General features: G+C 40.3%; 1 non-coding gene across 1 annotated transcript; it reads left to right on the top strand.

Annotated features, from left to right (window-relative positions):
- Nucleotides 1–10062: 10062 nt before the first annotated feature.
- On the top strand, nt 10063–10181 carry LOC138694133 (5S ribosomal RNA). Its single transcript, XR_011330809.1, has one exon. It is a non-coding gene; the product is annotated as a 5S ribosomal RNA (ribosomal RNA).
- Nucleotides 10182–15867: the final 5686 nt, after the last annotated feature.

Below are 15867 nucleotides of genomic sequence, written 5' to 3'. Positions count from 1 at the left end.
AACAATATCAAGAAAACAATTCATTTTCCAATTGTGTGAAGAGCTGACAAAACCGTGGATGCAGCACCGCTTTGCACGTCCTACTTTACACCGATCTCTGCGGGCAACAATTGAAGAACATCTGAACATTGCTGTGCAACAACAATGCCAGGTAATGCAGCCAGATGGTGAACGTACTGTTTGCTATAAATGTCCTGCAAAGAAGAGGAGAATGATGACAACATTTTGTGGACTTTGCAAAAAGGGGTTCTGCAGAGAACATCGCGCTGTTGTTTGCACTAATTGTAAATAGGACAATAACATGAACGTAAAGACTTTATGACAAACTTAAAATTAAATGAACACTAATGGCTACGAAAAGTGTAAAAGTTGTTAAATGTGTGATATTGAGTTGATTTCAGTTAATTAAAATGTGAGTAGTAAAAATTACGAATGCTTACCTTTAACATGAGTACAGTGATGATTACCTGTCTAGGGTTAAGTAGTCGCGTGGTGAGTTTAGGAATTCCCAGACCACCTCTAAGATTGTTTAAAATAAAGGTATTGTAATCGTACGTTTCTGTCTTTTGTCAATAGTAACGTTGACCTTTCTTTTTCGAGAAAACAAAATCTGTTGTACAGTTAAAGGTACTGAAATAGTAAGAAATTTTCTGAAATCCCCACGCGTTTGCAAGTGTAAGTCTCTGTTGTAACCTGTTGATTTACGAGAGACTGCGTGTGCTTCCGTACAGTGTTTCTAAAATGTGCAGTAACGAGTCAGAAATCATTGGAATGTAGTGTAGGTGTGTTTGTTATAACCGGGAATCAATCCGCAGTACTTGACCAATCAACTACGGGAAATATCAGAAAAATTGGCAGGAGTTAGCAAGAAAAACAAAGGTAAAATATCACGTGAACGAGCACCGATACCGAGCACTATGTACAATATACCCTAGAGAAAAAGACAAGAAAACAAAAGTCAACCGCTGCAAGTGTTACGAAGTGGTGTGTGAAACATATAATGAAGAATGTCTGCGGGAAGCGCATCTAGTGAGATAAAGGGTGAAATGGAGGATTCTGCTAAAAATAAAGAAAGGAAGAAAAATGTTTACAGTTAATACAAGTATTGTTTTCTCTTGTGGGTTTATGTTTAGTATAATAGATGTGTGTGTGTGTGTGTGTGTGTGTGTTTCATTAAAAATTAGCATATCCTTAATGAATACATCCTAAGTGGTATAAATGAAATTGTATAAACTGCAGGGAATCTTAAAATATGAAAATTGCGATAGTTGTTTTCTTTACAGTCCGACCTTTTTTAATAAACTAGTGTGAGATATGAAGTTTTGCACATTTAAGGGTTGTTAACATGAATGTAAGGAATATATATTATGATATGATATGATATGATTCTCAAATACTCTGTCCTGCTGACCCTTCACATTTCTGTATTCGGGCGAGTGTGTATTCTTCTTCTTCTTCTTCTTCTTCTTCTTCTTATTATTATTATTACTATTACTATAATTATTATTATTATTATTATTATTATTATTATTATTATTGTGTGAAGAGTTGTATCGGAAGTGCTTTATAGACTAAATTAATAATTTCTATCTTAACTGAAATATTTACATTATATTTCACACAGTATAGTTACAGGTAGCATAAATTCAGATAATGGTTTTTATATGGGAATCTACTTCTTGTGTTTAGAGGCTACATTTATACAGAGTTAATAATTTCTCCCCTATGTAACATATTTCCATGAAATTTTATACGCATCTATGCAAAAACGAATTATGCTCGTGTAATTAGGGAATTAGGGAAAAATTAGTGTTTCTGATAATTTTTAATGTTTTAATAGAAATTATGCTCCTAAAAGATGACTAGCCTGCCATATTTTTCGCAGTTGGTAACAAAATGCTAGATTCATGGATATACTCCATAATTTAGTTGTTCATTATATGTTCAAGAAGTGTTGAATTTTTCTTGGAGAAATTAAGCTCCTTCATCCAGACTCTGAAAAGTGGCTGCTGTCGAATTCGTAAAGCGCCACCAAGAGATGAATATAACATCTAAGTTTGCAGGATGTAGCAGCTAAATTTTAAGCCGTATAGAGTTTAATATTTGATTAATGTGTGGGTAGAAGAATTGAAAGTTAACTCAGGTTTACTTGTAATGCACAGCCTGTTAAATATGTCGTAAAAAAAAAAAAAAAAAAAAAAACTAGTTGCACAAATCTCAGTAAACGTGCCAATTAAATGAATGCTAACGTATTATAGATTGCTTTTCGCGTATTAAATGAAAGTACACATCTTGTCCTATGACCTCCATAAGGGAAGGTTTAACAATATAAAACAGCCACTGACCCCACGAACAAAAATCAACTGAAGAGCGTGACTTAAAAAAAAAAAAAAAAAAAAAAAAAAAAAAAAAAAAAAAACTCATGTTTTGTCCCACCTCTTACTGATATTGATGTTTTGTATGTTGTTGTGCACAATGCCTAGCTTTTGTTTAAGCCTAGATATTACTTAAACTTCGGTTATGATGAAGTTGATTTTCTTACATAGTTTTGCGTTCTGGACAACTGTGCGCCGGCATCTCTCGGAACATCCGAGATCAGGTCCCTATCCCCTCCACCGCAAAGTCAAATAGCGTCTGTCACTTGATTTTGAATATTAAACAAACATACCATCACGGCATTTCCGTTATGGCATCTGGTGTCATCAATAAGCTACAAATAAAGGAAAGAAAGAAAGAAAGAAAGAAAGAAAGAAAGAAAGAAAGAAAGAAAGAAAGAAAGTAGCACAGTCACTGTCCTGAACAAGGTACGCAAGTATTATTTTAATTAATGCGTATCGCCTACCAGCCGCCGAAACTATTCGACAGGAGAGTGAATATCCTACACGGTCCTGTAAAAATGTTCTGAATACACTAAATGACGTGTAATTTTTTTTCTATTATTAGGACAATTGAACGTGTCATTGCTCCTGCGGGTTGCTTTGTTTCACACCACAGAGAATTCAGGTTCTCTACCCCCCGGGATTCTAGAGATAAGAGAGCGATGAGGTTAAAGGAGTAGGCGTTTGTTCGTGTTTTTGTTTTTACTTTAGAAAAATTGCGAAACGTGACGCAATAGCGATAAGTTTTATGAACAAGTTTGCTGAATCGACCAATTGAAGGTAATTTATATTTTGCTAAAGAAGAGAGGAGATTAATGAAATCAGTTATTGTAATAATCGTAGTAGATTGAAGGAATTGTTTGTATTCAAACTCCTTTTGTGAAATAAGCTGCTCGGATGCTTATCAGGGTGACGGTTATAAATGTTATCGTAATACCCACCCGAGGTCACAAAGGTCACAGTCTTCCGCTTGTCCTTTCCTAAGCAGACCACGTCTGTACTATCGAAAATAATGAGTCACAGTTATAGTTTCGTGAAAGTAAAAAATGTTAGATAGGAGACAAGTAGCTACTCTTATACAATCATAATCACATTTTGTATCCAATATAGTATAAACGAGCTACATGTAAGTACTGTGTAAAGTTTCATTAAAACAATATATTATATATGAGACAAGTCACTAATTTTTGTCAAAACGCATCGTCTATAAAGGGGTAGTTTCTCCTCTTATACAGTAGTGACTATAGTGCGAAGTTTCATGGAAATATGTCACATTTTTAGTCCAGCTAGATTTGCTTTCTGGACCACTTTGAGCCTTGGCGCTTGTGATCGGTCGGACGGAGGATCACTCGTCCCGGCGGCGTTAACCCTTAATTTGGTAAATATATATAATGTGCAATATTATAGAACTGTGAAATTTTTTTTTAATTTTCCTAAGAAACTTTGTTATCCATCGTTCTATTAAAAAATTGTTTATTAACCTATAGGATACATTGCGATATTTGTCAAACAGGCTGTGGGAAAATGCTGATACGGTGAGGAATGGAAAGGGAGAAACCATTTATATTATTGAGGTGACCTTGAACTGAGGGTAGTAGGAACGAGACCTGGAGTACGGTACAACCGGCTCTTCCGAGAAATAACTATAACTAGTGGCCCTGAAAAGGGCCTTTTTGCGGGCAGGAGTACCTTTGTTAATTCAAGCCCTCTCGCCGCGGATGCGCCTAGCCAGCTGAATATCCTTGGGCATAATGGTCACGCGCTTGGCGTGGATGGCGCAAAGGTTGGTATCCTCGAAGAGACCGACGAGGTATGCCTCGCTTGCCTCCTGCAAGGCCATTACGGCTGAGCTCTGGAAACGGAGGTCGGTTTTGAAATCCTGAGCGATTTCACGCACCAAGCGCTGGAAAGGCAGCTTGCGGATGAGGAGCTCGGTGCTCTTCTGGTAACGACGGATCTCGCGAAGAGCAACTGTACCAGGTCGGTATCGATGGGGTTTCTTCACGCCTCCAGTAGCCGGTGCGCTCTTCCTAGCGGCCTTCGTTGCCAGCTGCTTTCGTGGAGCCTTGCCTCCCGTGGACTTACGCGCAGTTTGCTTCGTACGTGCCATCGCTTACTCCTTCGTCCTCGCAACCCAAGTTGACGCAATACAGTCGCGCCCGCTGCCCCCAAGAGGGGTATTTATGTCTTCGCCCGTTGAGAAGCCACGCCCCTTCCGTAATGTGATTGGTCCGCGGGTTTTAGTATATAAACCAAAAAATGACCCGCCGTCGAGATCACTTTTAACCTTCGTCACACGAGCAACATGACTGGACGCGGCAAGGGAGGCAAGGGTCTTGGCAAAGGTGGAGCGAAGCGCCACAGGAAGGTTCTCCGAGATAATATTCAGGGCATCACGAAGCCGGCCATTCGTCGTCTCGCCCGACGTGGAGGCGTAAAGCGTATCTCCGGCCTCATCTACGAGGAGACGAGAGGTGTTCTCAAGGTCTTTCTGGAGAACGTAATCCGTGACGCTGTAACATACACCGAGCACGCGAAGCGGAAGACAGTCACGGCCATGGACGTGGTATACGCCTTGAAGAGGCAGGGGAGGACTCTCTACGGGTTCGGCGGTTAGACTGCCTACACACGTCTGCTGCCGAATCCGTCGGCAAAACGGCCCTTTTCAGGGCCATAAAATCCGTCTAAAAAGGGCAGTAGTTGTCGAGATTAATTTAATTCACCTTTACTGTGTGACCACTAGCTCAACAGGCCAGTGCGGAAAACAGAACTTATTTCGTAGGGGCACTTCAGTATCAGCAAAAGACGTTGTAAGAAATGCCTCTCCGTTTTTCAAATGGGTCTGACCCCAACGCTTGGTATATCAAGTGGAAAGACCGGATTCCTCTGTGAAGCCTTGCTCCTCGGATTATGTTACCTGTTACTGTAAACTTCTGTAAGTCAATAATCACTGTCCGAAGAATTGGTGGGTAATATGACAACGCAGGTAGGCAATGCTCACCAGACCGTAACAAGGAACCGAGGGGATTGACACATACTGAACATCACATCACCACGTTTTTGCAATGCCAACTTTTAGGTCATAGGAATCCAGTGTGGTAAACACTGGGGAGAAGAGGTACACATCGCATGTCAGAACACAGGACTTCGTCCTGTCAGACAACTTCCACGTATAGCTTGCGTCATTTCGGTTCGAACGAAACGACAGAGAGAGGGGAAATTCGAACGCAAATTGTCAAAGCCTTCGATTCCTACGAGAAGGTCATGTCATCATCTCAGTATTGGGGTTCCTGCGCGTGCGGCCAATATGTGCACCAACAAACAAACGCATTAGGAACTCTATTATAACGCCGTAAGTTGTTCACCAGTTATCGATTTCTTATTCAAAATTAGTTTCATTCGTAGTATGTAGTAAAGTAAACTAGTATATTCAAACGTATATGTCTAAAACCACGATGGGCACCAAAGAAGGGGACTTGTGATTATTTTCACGATAATCTCCATTACTCTAATATGATAGAAATATATTACATAAATTTCGAAGCCAACTATGTACCTTGGCATCATCATCTAATTTAACTCGTATTGTGTTAAATTATATAATAATAATGAAACCTTTCTATATGCATCAGTATAATGTGTTATCACACAATAGCCTAGTAAATGTACAACGGTTTCAAGTACTTCAGTGCGAACCTGGGACAACGACATCGTTCAGAGCACAAAATTACAGAATGATGATATTAAATCAGCCCACCGGTATAGAGAGAGAGAGAAAGTTGACACGCGTAATGAAATTACATTACGAAGCCGTGAGAGAGGATTAACAATACTGGCTATTTCTGACTTTTGTGAGGTTAGTGGGGCCCTTAAAAGGGCCGTTTTACGGAGAAGGGGCTTAAGCCTTCTTCTCGGTTTTCTTCGGGAGGAGAACCGCCTGGATGTTGGGCAACACACCACCCTGGGCGATGGTGACGCCGGACAGGAGTTTGTTCAGCTCCTCGTCGTTGCGAATGGCGAGCTGTAAGTGACGAGGAATGATCCTAGTCTTCTTGTTGTCACGAGCTGCGTTGCCAGCCAACTCGAGAACTTCGGCCGCCAGGTACTCCATCACCGCGGCCAGGTAGACTGGCGCACCGGCACCAACTCGCTCTGCGTAATTGCCCTTACGCAAAAGACGGTGGATACGGCCTACCGGGAACTGCAACCCAGCACGGCTGGATCGAGACTTTGACTTTCCCTTCACCTTGCCTCCCTTTCCACGACCCGACATGATGCTACTCCTACTTGCAGCTGTTTAACTACAAGAACGACGCCTCGCCCAAAATGATGCAGGGCCCGGTGTCAGAGTTGATTGCTGGCAGAGCCAGCGGTCGTTTTAGGGTCTTACATTACAATGCCCTCTTCGACCGTGAGTGCTTGTGAGTGCAGTGTTAATAGAATGTTGGATATTTAGGGCTTTTATGAGATTGAGATTGAGACGTGGAAAGAAGACAGGTGGGTAGAAAGTAAGAAAGAAGATTTAAGAAGCAGAATTTAAGTTTTGATTTGTTGTTATCTGAGGAGTGACCATGAACTGTTTGTGATGTAAATTATTTACTGGGCTTGCGTGAATTTTGAATGTATTTATTTACTGTTAATTATTCAACGATAGCTATCATGCATCACTAAGCAGTGGTGAGGGCAGTCACAATTTGTTTATATTGTTGTTATCCTTGTGTTTGTGCGTTGGCATTTTGACTTCAGCTATCCAGCAGTCGGAGAGATGTTCGCTGGTACGTTATGTTGTGGGTGGGGTATTTGATTTCGATTTCCTCTCGTTGTAGATGAAAGTGGATTATTAATTGTATGTGTCGGGTTCTGGTCTATGACATGTATGTGCATTCCTCAACGATGGCATTCTTTTGGGGTATTTATGGGAGACAGACCGCGAATGAGCCGACTCCGGGATACGAGGGGTTTTGTAGAGAGGGAGAGAGAGGGGGAGAGTTTAATGGTTATTTTGTGGATTGAAGTGATCTTGATAGGCTTGTAGGAGTTTTTCAATGGTTGTGTTCTTGTTGGTGTGTGGAGGATTGTTAAACATATGTTGTGTGTATGAGCGACGTAGTGCGAAGTGTGTGTATTTAGTGACTGTTCGGATTAGGTGTGTGGAGAGTGGTTTCGTTTTGGTGTGGATGTATACTGTGTCGTTTCTGGTATGTTTGGGTAGTCGAAATATCTGGCGCAATAATTTCCTTTCACGGGACTCAAATTTCTTTTGTGTTGAGGGTGAAGATTGCAATAGAAAGTAGGAGGAGTAGGTGCACTGGGATCGAACCAGTGCTTTATATAGGTGTAGTAATGTGTTGGCGTGGCAGCCTTGTCGTCTAATGCCGCTTAGGTAGCTTACTGCTTTAGTGGCTTTGTTGTATTTGTCCCATATTGTTTGCGCTATTGTAGTCCAAGAGAGTTTTGATGTGAGTGGAATGCCTAGATATGTTACTTTGTGTTGGAGTGGTATTAATGCTTGTCCGATTGTAATGTGTTGTCTGTTTGTGATTCGTGATTTTAAAGAGGGGCGGAAGACACAGGTTTGGGTTTTTTCGGTGTTGATGGTAATTCTCCAGGTGTTGGCCCACTCAGTGTACTGTCTCAGGGCGTTGTCTATTAGTACCCTGGCGGATCGTAAGCGGGGATGGGTGGCCCAGAAAGCAACATCGTCTGCAAACTGTGCCAGGCCCACTTGATTGTTGTTGGGTTGAGGGATGTCAGATACATATATGTTATAGAGCAGGGGGGAAATCACGCTGCCCTGGGGAACTCCTGCTTCGATTTGGAAGGTGCGGGACAGATCTTGTCTGCCAAGACGGACCTGGCCAGATCGGTTATTCAGGAAGCTGGAGATCCAGCGTGTTATTTCGTGCGGAAATTGCATGTTTGTTAATTTATATCGCAAGGCGTCCAGCCATACTGTGTCAAAGGCTCGTCTGGCGTCGAGCGCTACCAGGATTGAGTAATGTCGTTTAGAGTAGGCCTCCTCAATGGGGGTAAGTACCCGTATCAGCTGATCAGTCGGCTGGACTCCCGGTCTGAAGCCCGCCTGAGAATCGGGAATCATATTTCGGTCGCGCAGGTAAACCTGCAAGCGTGAAACGAGTACTTTCTCCATTAACTTGGCAATAGTCGGGGTGAGGCTTATGGGTCGGTAGTTGGCGGGGTCTGAGGCGTCTTTACCAGGTTTTGGAAATAGAAGTATGTGTGAATGTCTCCAGCGTGTCGGAATGCAGGGCCCGACGGTAACCTTCACTTTTACGCCAACGTCAATAATCGACAGCGGACCAATCGTAAAGTCACAAACGTTTGCGCTGTTTCTATTGGCTCGCACTGGGAAGGCAGTACGGCATTGTCCCTGCGACTTAAATATTTTTCTCCCTCCGGGCTCATCATCAGACGAGCACCATGCCCCCCAAAGCTTCCGGAAAGGCTGCCAAGAAGGCCGGCAAGGCCCAGAAGAATATTTCGAAGGGCGATAAGAAGAAGAAGCGCAAGAGGAAGGAGAGCTACGCCATTTACATCTACAAGGTTCTGAAACAAGTTCACCCAGACACGGGAATCAGTTCAAAGGCTATGAGCATCATGAACAGCTTCGTTAACGACATCTTCGAGCGCATCGCCGCGGAAGCTTCGCGGCTCGCGCATTACAACAAGCGGTCGACCATCACCAGTCGGGAGATCCAGACAGCCGTCCGTCTCCTGCTACCCGGTGAGCTGGCCAAGCACGCCGTCAGTGAAGGGACCAAGGCCGTCACAAAATACACTAGTTCCAAGTAAGCGGGAGTGCTTGCTAGGGAATCAGCAACCGGCCCTTTTAAGGGCCACAAGTTATTCATAACAGAGTAGATGAATGAAGAACAACAGCGTTTCCCACCGAGTGAAAATTTAAATAATCACCCCGATAACACTTCTAGGATAGATAATACATTATAGGCAGTCCATGGGAGACTTGGATCCACGAGGCAAATTCGTTTCCTTAATAGTTTCGTACGACTTATATGAGAGCGCGGTGTCATTCCTACTCACTTGGCAGCATTAATTGTTGAGGGAAAACAACTTAGAAGGTAACTTGTCGACCGCGGTCATAATCCTTCCGCAGGCCACTACTGAGAATCTGTGGACATACGGGTAATCTATCTTTATTGAAACTCGGGTTCATAACATACGACTGATACTTTATATATCTGTCACGTAATCCATCAAGAGACAAATGTCCCCCCCCCCCCTAGTCAGTAGCGAGCTTCAGTCCATTCGTAGTAGCCGCCGGTGCAAGAAGTGAATTGAAGTTTGTGTGAAGTTCCGTAGTATGGCATGAAAATGATGTCGAAAATCCGACTACAGTTCCACAACCATGTGGTTGAAAGGAGGCTCCGCTGTTGAACAACAATCCACCTGTGGCTTAACTTAGAATGCCGACTAGCTGTTTTATTAATCCCGTGTCAATCCAGCAGTGTGTGACGTTGAAACGTAACCAAACTGCCGTTGATAGATAGATTTATCATCTATCCCAATGACATCCAACGAGCTTGGTAATTTAGGTACAGAGTCTAAGCAGGCAGTTTACGTGTGTGTGTGAGCGAGTGCAGGTTTTATCGAGTGCACCCCAATCCCATCGTCCTCAAGTGCCTACAGATTACGCAGTTTCATCGGCAACGGCCATACCATGTTGAAAATACCGGTTCTCGTCCGATCACCGAAGTCAAGCAACATTGGGCGTGGTCAGTACTTGGATGGGTGACCGCTTGGGAACACCACGTGCCGTTGGCGATTTTTTTTTTTACGTCACTATTTCCAGCGTGTTCTAATAAGACTTATGGGATATTATGTTCCCTTCCCTATTCCAGCTATAGCTTGGATGATGACGCCGCTGCATAATTGTAGAGTAATTGATAATTCTTAAGTACTTGCAGCTCCGTATTGAAACTTATGACTGGTAGCATATTCATATGAGACGGTTCACTTCTCTGCGTTTTCTCGAAGAAGGGAATATGTATTCAGGGGATTGTGAACGTACCTCGCGCTCTCCCTAGAAGTTAGAGACATTTTAGGTAAAGAATGTAATATACTGTACATATATGGCTAATTAAAATCCCATTAGTTACTACATTTCAGTGGGTAGTACAAATTCCATAATGAAAATATCTCTGTCCTAGTAGTTGTATCCTTTAAAGAAGCTCGTTGTTTTCCCATGATGAAGGGCAGAACTTGGTCGGTAGAAATTTAAACAGACTGCATTATCAGACCAGGCGTTATTTCAATATCAGCGTTTAGTTTAGGAAATATAGCAATAGCGGAGTTGGGAGAAGTAGTTATAGCATGTACAGTAAGTATAAACAGTTCGCTGTACTGTACAGTGAATATAAATATTTGAATGTACGATGGCAAAACATCAGACATACAGTACGTAGCTCACATATCTTTAAAAATAAATAAATAAATAAATAAATAAAAATAAAGAAGACATTCTGAGGAGTGAGTGGAAAGTGCATATTATAATGAATATTTTTAACTCTCAGTTGACATTGAGAGAGAAAGCCATGCATCGGGGAACCGGTGACTGTTTTTGCGTTACCTTCTGCTATTGGCGTTGTTGGTTAGTAACGAATGAAAGGGGTAGGACGCGGAATCAAATGTCAAAAAACGATAGGGAAATAATAGTAACTGGTTGTATTTCGATCGAGCTCGGCGTGCTGATTCACCAGTGGGGTGTTTCACAAAGTTTACAATCTTTGGAAATTGTGAACTCTGTTTGTAAACTTCTGTTTCACAATCTTTGTTTGTAAAGGTGGACTGTACAAAGGAAATCAAATCTTTACGAATGAAATTTTGCGCTCTTTACAAGTGATATGTTTGTTTCACAACGAAGGAGTAATTTTACAAACGTGTAAACTAAACTTTACTAGTGAAGTTAGCACATTTTCTACAGTAGCCCTGTTGAAATAGCTTCTAATTGTGAATGAAAAAAATAAACACATATGTATAAAATCAATTTTATAGTAACAGGGTACCATTAAGAATTACACTGAAGCAGTTGTGATGTTATTGAGTAGTTCTAGCGACTCAGACGAAGATTTTGCATTTAGGCCTAACGTAGAATTTTCCGGCCACGTTCGTATCATTGTACGAATATTAATGAAAGGTTTCGAATGAATCCCGCGCTATACTTCAGAATACCGCGTTAGTTCTTATATACGAGGAACGTATTTAATAAATACTCGCACTTAAAGAAGAAAAACTTTGCACCGAAAACCAATCACTTAATAATGCAATGTCGGCATTACTTACGCAGTATTCTGAAGTCGTTCCGAATCCCATTTCGCTGTAATCTCTCCTACAAGATATGGGACATCACATGCAACATCTGAAAGGGAAAAGTGGTGCCCTAACCTCAAAGCGAGAACTGCATTGGTTGCATAGTAGCTCTCAGTTCCCTGCGTTAGCAGATAAGAACGGAATTTATAAGATTACAGTGTGCAAAAGTTCACACATGGTAGTTGATGTTGTTACAAGATTGAAAAAACTCGAGGCGGGTTATTGATCACCGAATGTGCTTACTCGGGCAAAGGATTTTTATGCTCCTCCTGCTGGGTTCCCTAATGTTGGCGAGGTTATGGATGAAACAATAAAATATACTGATGGACCAGCAGAGAGCGAAGTTGATTTTAATGGATGGACATGTTAGCTGCTCTATCAACTGCATATAACTACGTGGGTCAAATCCATTATTTATCAATTATTTGAATGAATTTCGCGCTAACTTTCGTCAGTTAAGTCGTAGGCTAATTAATGCATTGGTATGCTCGACCAATTGCATGCCGCGAAACTCCGTTGTCGCCGATGTAGCAAAATCTAAATAAAATATATATAAAAAAATATAAACATGTCCATCGATAGTTCTAAAATTACAGCTACTTTACCTCTGATCCTTAGTGATTTTTGTAAACTGTCGTTGGCGATTTTGTTCAACCAATTATGCGTATTTGTAAGTTTGTTTCGCCGATTTTGTAAAGTTCGTTAAAACATACAAGTGAATAAGATTGCATTGTGAAACACAGTTAACAAGCATATGTAATATTTCCGTTGTTAATTGTATATTGTTAATTTGTAATTTGTTAGCGTTGTGAAACATGCCCCCATTTACCTTTAGAGGTAATATCTACATTAATATTTAGTTAAAATTTAAAGAAATTTTAAACGAATGGAAGCTGCATTTTAATTCACCCCAAATTACTATGTTCCCTTTCAGATTATCAGCTGTTGTTGTTGTTGTTGTTGTATTGTAAGTTCTCACTTATTGTTAGCTAGCCGTACCCGTTCGCTCCGCTCCACCTGTTAGAAATAAATATAAAGTAATTACATAATTAAAATAGGACGTCTGATCCAGGGAACAACTTTTACAACAGCGCAAGATAATCTGCTTCGCATATTACCCAATTTTTTTTTAGCACTGCATTTATTGCATATATATTTTATGTATTTTAACACGATTCAATTGAGCATAGTTAAAATATGAATTATTAAAATAATGGATTGCCAAGCTAAAGTACTATTACTGCATACTAAATCAATACACTCTCGTTGTTCGTTAATTCTCTGAGATTAAAATGCGTGTACATAAATATTATTTTAAGAAATACAGAAAACGAATGTACAAAATAGCCTATCAAATTTTCTGTGCATAAGAAGCTATTTTAATCTTACCTGTCCTCGATTTACTCAGACGTTACTGTAATAACATTATAGCATTATGTCCATCTAGAGAAACTACAGTTTCCAATGGTGAAATAATAACTAATTATACAAATCAGTTAATTTACGAGCTTGTGATATTACTTCATACAAACACAGAAACATTCCCTGTAGGCTATGTTTAATAGCTTTCGATTGTTTGTTGATGTCCAAGGCCCCTGTTTCGATTGTTGTTGTCCAAGGCCCCTTATAGACGAAGTCATTTGTTCTTAATTCATTGCACCGTCTTAGATAGCGTTATTTTAATTTTAAAACTCATTTATCTCATTAAATATCAGTCCTATCAAAATGTTGTAAAAAAATAAAACTTAACGGAAATCATTTTTAAAGGAACATCTGTTATGTAACATTTTTTCTCAAATATCAATAATAAGCGAGATATTTCGATTTATTTAATTCAGGCCCCCTTATAACTCCCCTTTTAAATAATGTATTTCGAATGCCATATAGCCTAAAATCTAAGTTACAACAAACTTAATTTATATTCCAGTTTTCATATAAATCGGTTCAGCCATTATCGCGTGAAAAGGTAACAAACATACAGACAGACATACAAACAAAAATTTCAAAAATGCGATTTTCGGTTTCAGGGTGGTTAATTATATATGTTAGGACCAATTACTTTTGGAAAATCGAAACTTACCAGAAAAATTTCGGCTACAGATTTATTATTAGTATAGATAGTACGAGATACGACCGCAATTTTGTACGACTAGTGTAATGAAGGAATGCAAAAAATTATTTTGGAACTTTGCAATGTTAGTCTATCATTAAAATAAAATTAAATCTTAATTCGTCCCTTTTGCAGGAGTCTTCTTCATCCAGTATGTTGTTGGCTGATATGGAGGAGGAGGGGGGGGGGACATGCTCTAAAGGGATTAAATTTGCTTAGCAAATCGATATGGTGACTAACGCTTGCAATGCGTCATAGCTATAATTGTACTGCGCGGTAATTTCAGAGTAATAAGAGTTCAGTTCAGGGATCTGCTAATTTCTTCATATTGTGTTCGGCAATGGAATAGTACCGCAGTAGCATTAAGAGGTTTTTATAATTTGAACTGATATGTGCAGGTATATTGACCCCCCCCCCCTCCCACCGCTGGCCGACGCGGACTGCAATGACAACAGTAAGCCACACGTCATACGTAAGCCTTTCTTCTTCTTCATCTTTGCTCGCCTGGCAAATACAGTCTTGGATTTCACATATTCAATTTTTCACAGTCCCAACTCCCTTGCATGGACGTGTTTTCACGTACCTTTAAAGTTTCTCCTCTCATTCATTCAGTCTATTCGCAAGCCTGAGGGTTTTCCGTGGTTTTCCCTAAGGAGCTAAGACAAATGTAGGGATGAGCCCAGAAAGAAAAGGGCATTCACTTCCTTAGACCCTGGTAACTGCTCTTTTTAGAGGAAGGAGGAGGAGAAAGAAACCCCCCCACCCCCACCGACGTGGACTGCAATGACAACAGTAAGCAACACGTTATATGTAAAGCCTTTATTATTATTATTATTATTATTATTATTATTATTATTTACAATGGGACTAAAGGTGGTGTAGATACACTATGTCAAATGTGCCACAATCTTTCCTGCAATAGAAAGACGAGGCGCTGGCCACTAGCAATATTTTACAACATGCTAAATATTGCAAGTATAAATTCATGGATAATTTATAGTTAGAAGAACTCAGAAAACAATATCAAGAAAACAATTCATTTTCCAATTGTGTGAAGAGCTGACAAAACCGTGGATGCAGCACCGCTTTGCACGTCCTACTTTACACCGATCTCTGCGGGCAACAATTGAAGAACATCTGAACATTGCTGTGCAACAACAATGCCAGGTAATGCAGCCAGATGGTGAACGTACTGTTTGCTATAAATGTCCTGCAAAGAAGAGGAGAATGATGACAACATTTTGTGGACTTTGCAAAAAGGGGTTCTGCAGAGAACATCGCGCTGTTGTTTGCACTAATTGTAAATAGGACAATAACATGAACGTAAAGACTTTATGACAAACTTAAAATTAAATGAACACTAATGGCTACGAAAAGTGTAAAAGTTGTTAAATGTGTGATATTGAGTTGATTTCAGTTAATTAAAATGTGAGTAGTAAAAATTACGAATGCTTACCTTTAACATGAGTACAGTGATGATTACCTGTCTAGGGTTAAGTAGTCGCGTGGTGAGTTTAGGAATTCCCAGACCACCTCTAAGATTGTTTAAAATAAAGGTATTGTAATCGTACGTTTCTGTCTTTTGTCAATAGTAACGTTGACCTTTCTTTTTCGAGAAAACAAAATCTGTTGTACAGTTAAAGGTACTGAAATAGTAAGAAATTTTCTGAAATCCCCACGCGTTTGCAAGTGTAAGTCTCTGTTGTAACCTGTTGATTTACGAGAGACTGCGTGTGCTTCCGTACAGTGTTTCTAAAATGTGCAGTAACGAGTCAGAAATCATTGGAATGTAGTGTAGGTGTGTTTGTTATAACCGGGAATCAATCCGCAGTACTTGACCAATCAACTACGGGAAATATCAGAAAAATTGGCAGGAGTTAGCAAGAAAAACAAAGGTAAAATATCACGTGAACGAGCACCGATACCGAGCACTATGTACAATATACCCTAGAGAAAAAGACAAGAAAACAAAAGTCAACCGCTGCAAGTGTTACGAAGTGGTGTGTGAAACATATAATGAAGAATGTCTGC

Source organism: Periplaneta americana, unplaced genomic scaffold (assembly GCF_040183065.1).
Source record: "Periplaneta americana isolate PAMFEO1 unplaced genomic scaffold, P.americana_PAMFEO1_priV1 scaffold_52, whole genome shotgun sequence".
Classification (NCBI taxonomy): domain Eukaryota; kingdom Metazoa; phylum Arthropoda; class Insecta; order Blattodea; family Blattidae; genus Periplaneta; species Periplaneta americana.
This window is presented reverse-complemented; position numbering and strand designations above follow the sequence as displayed.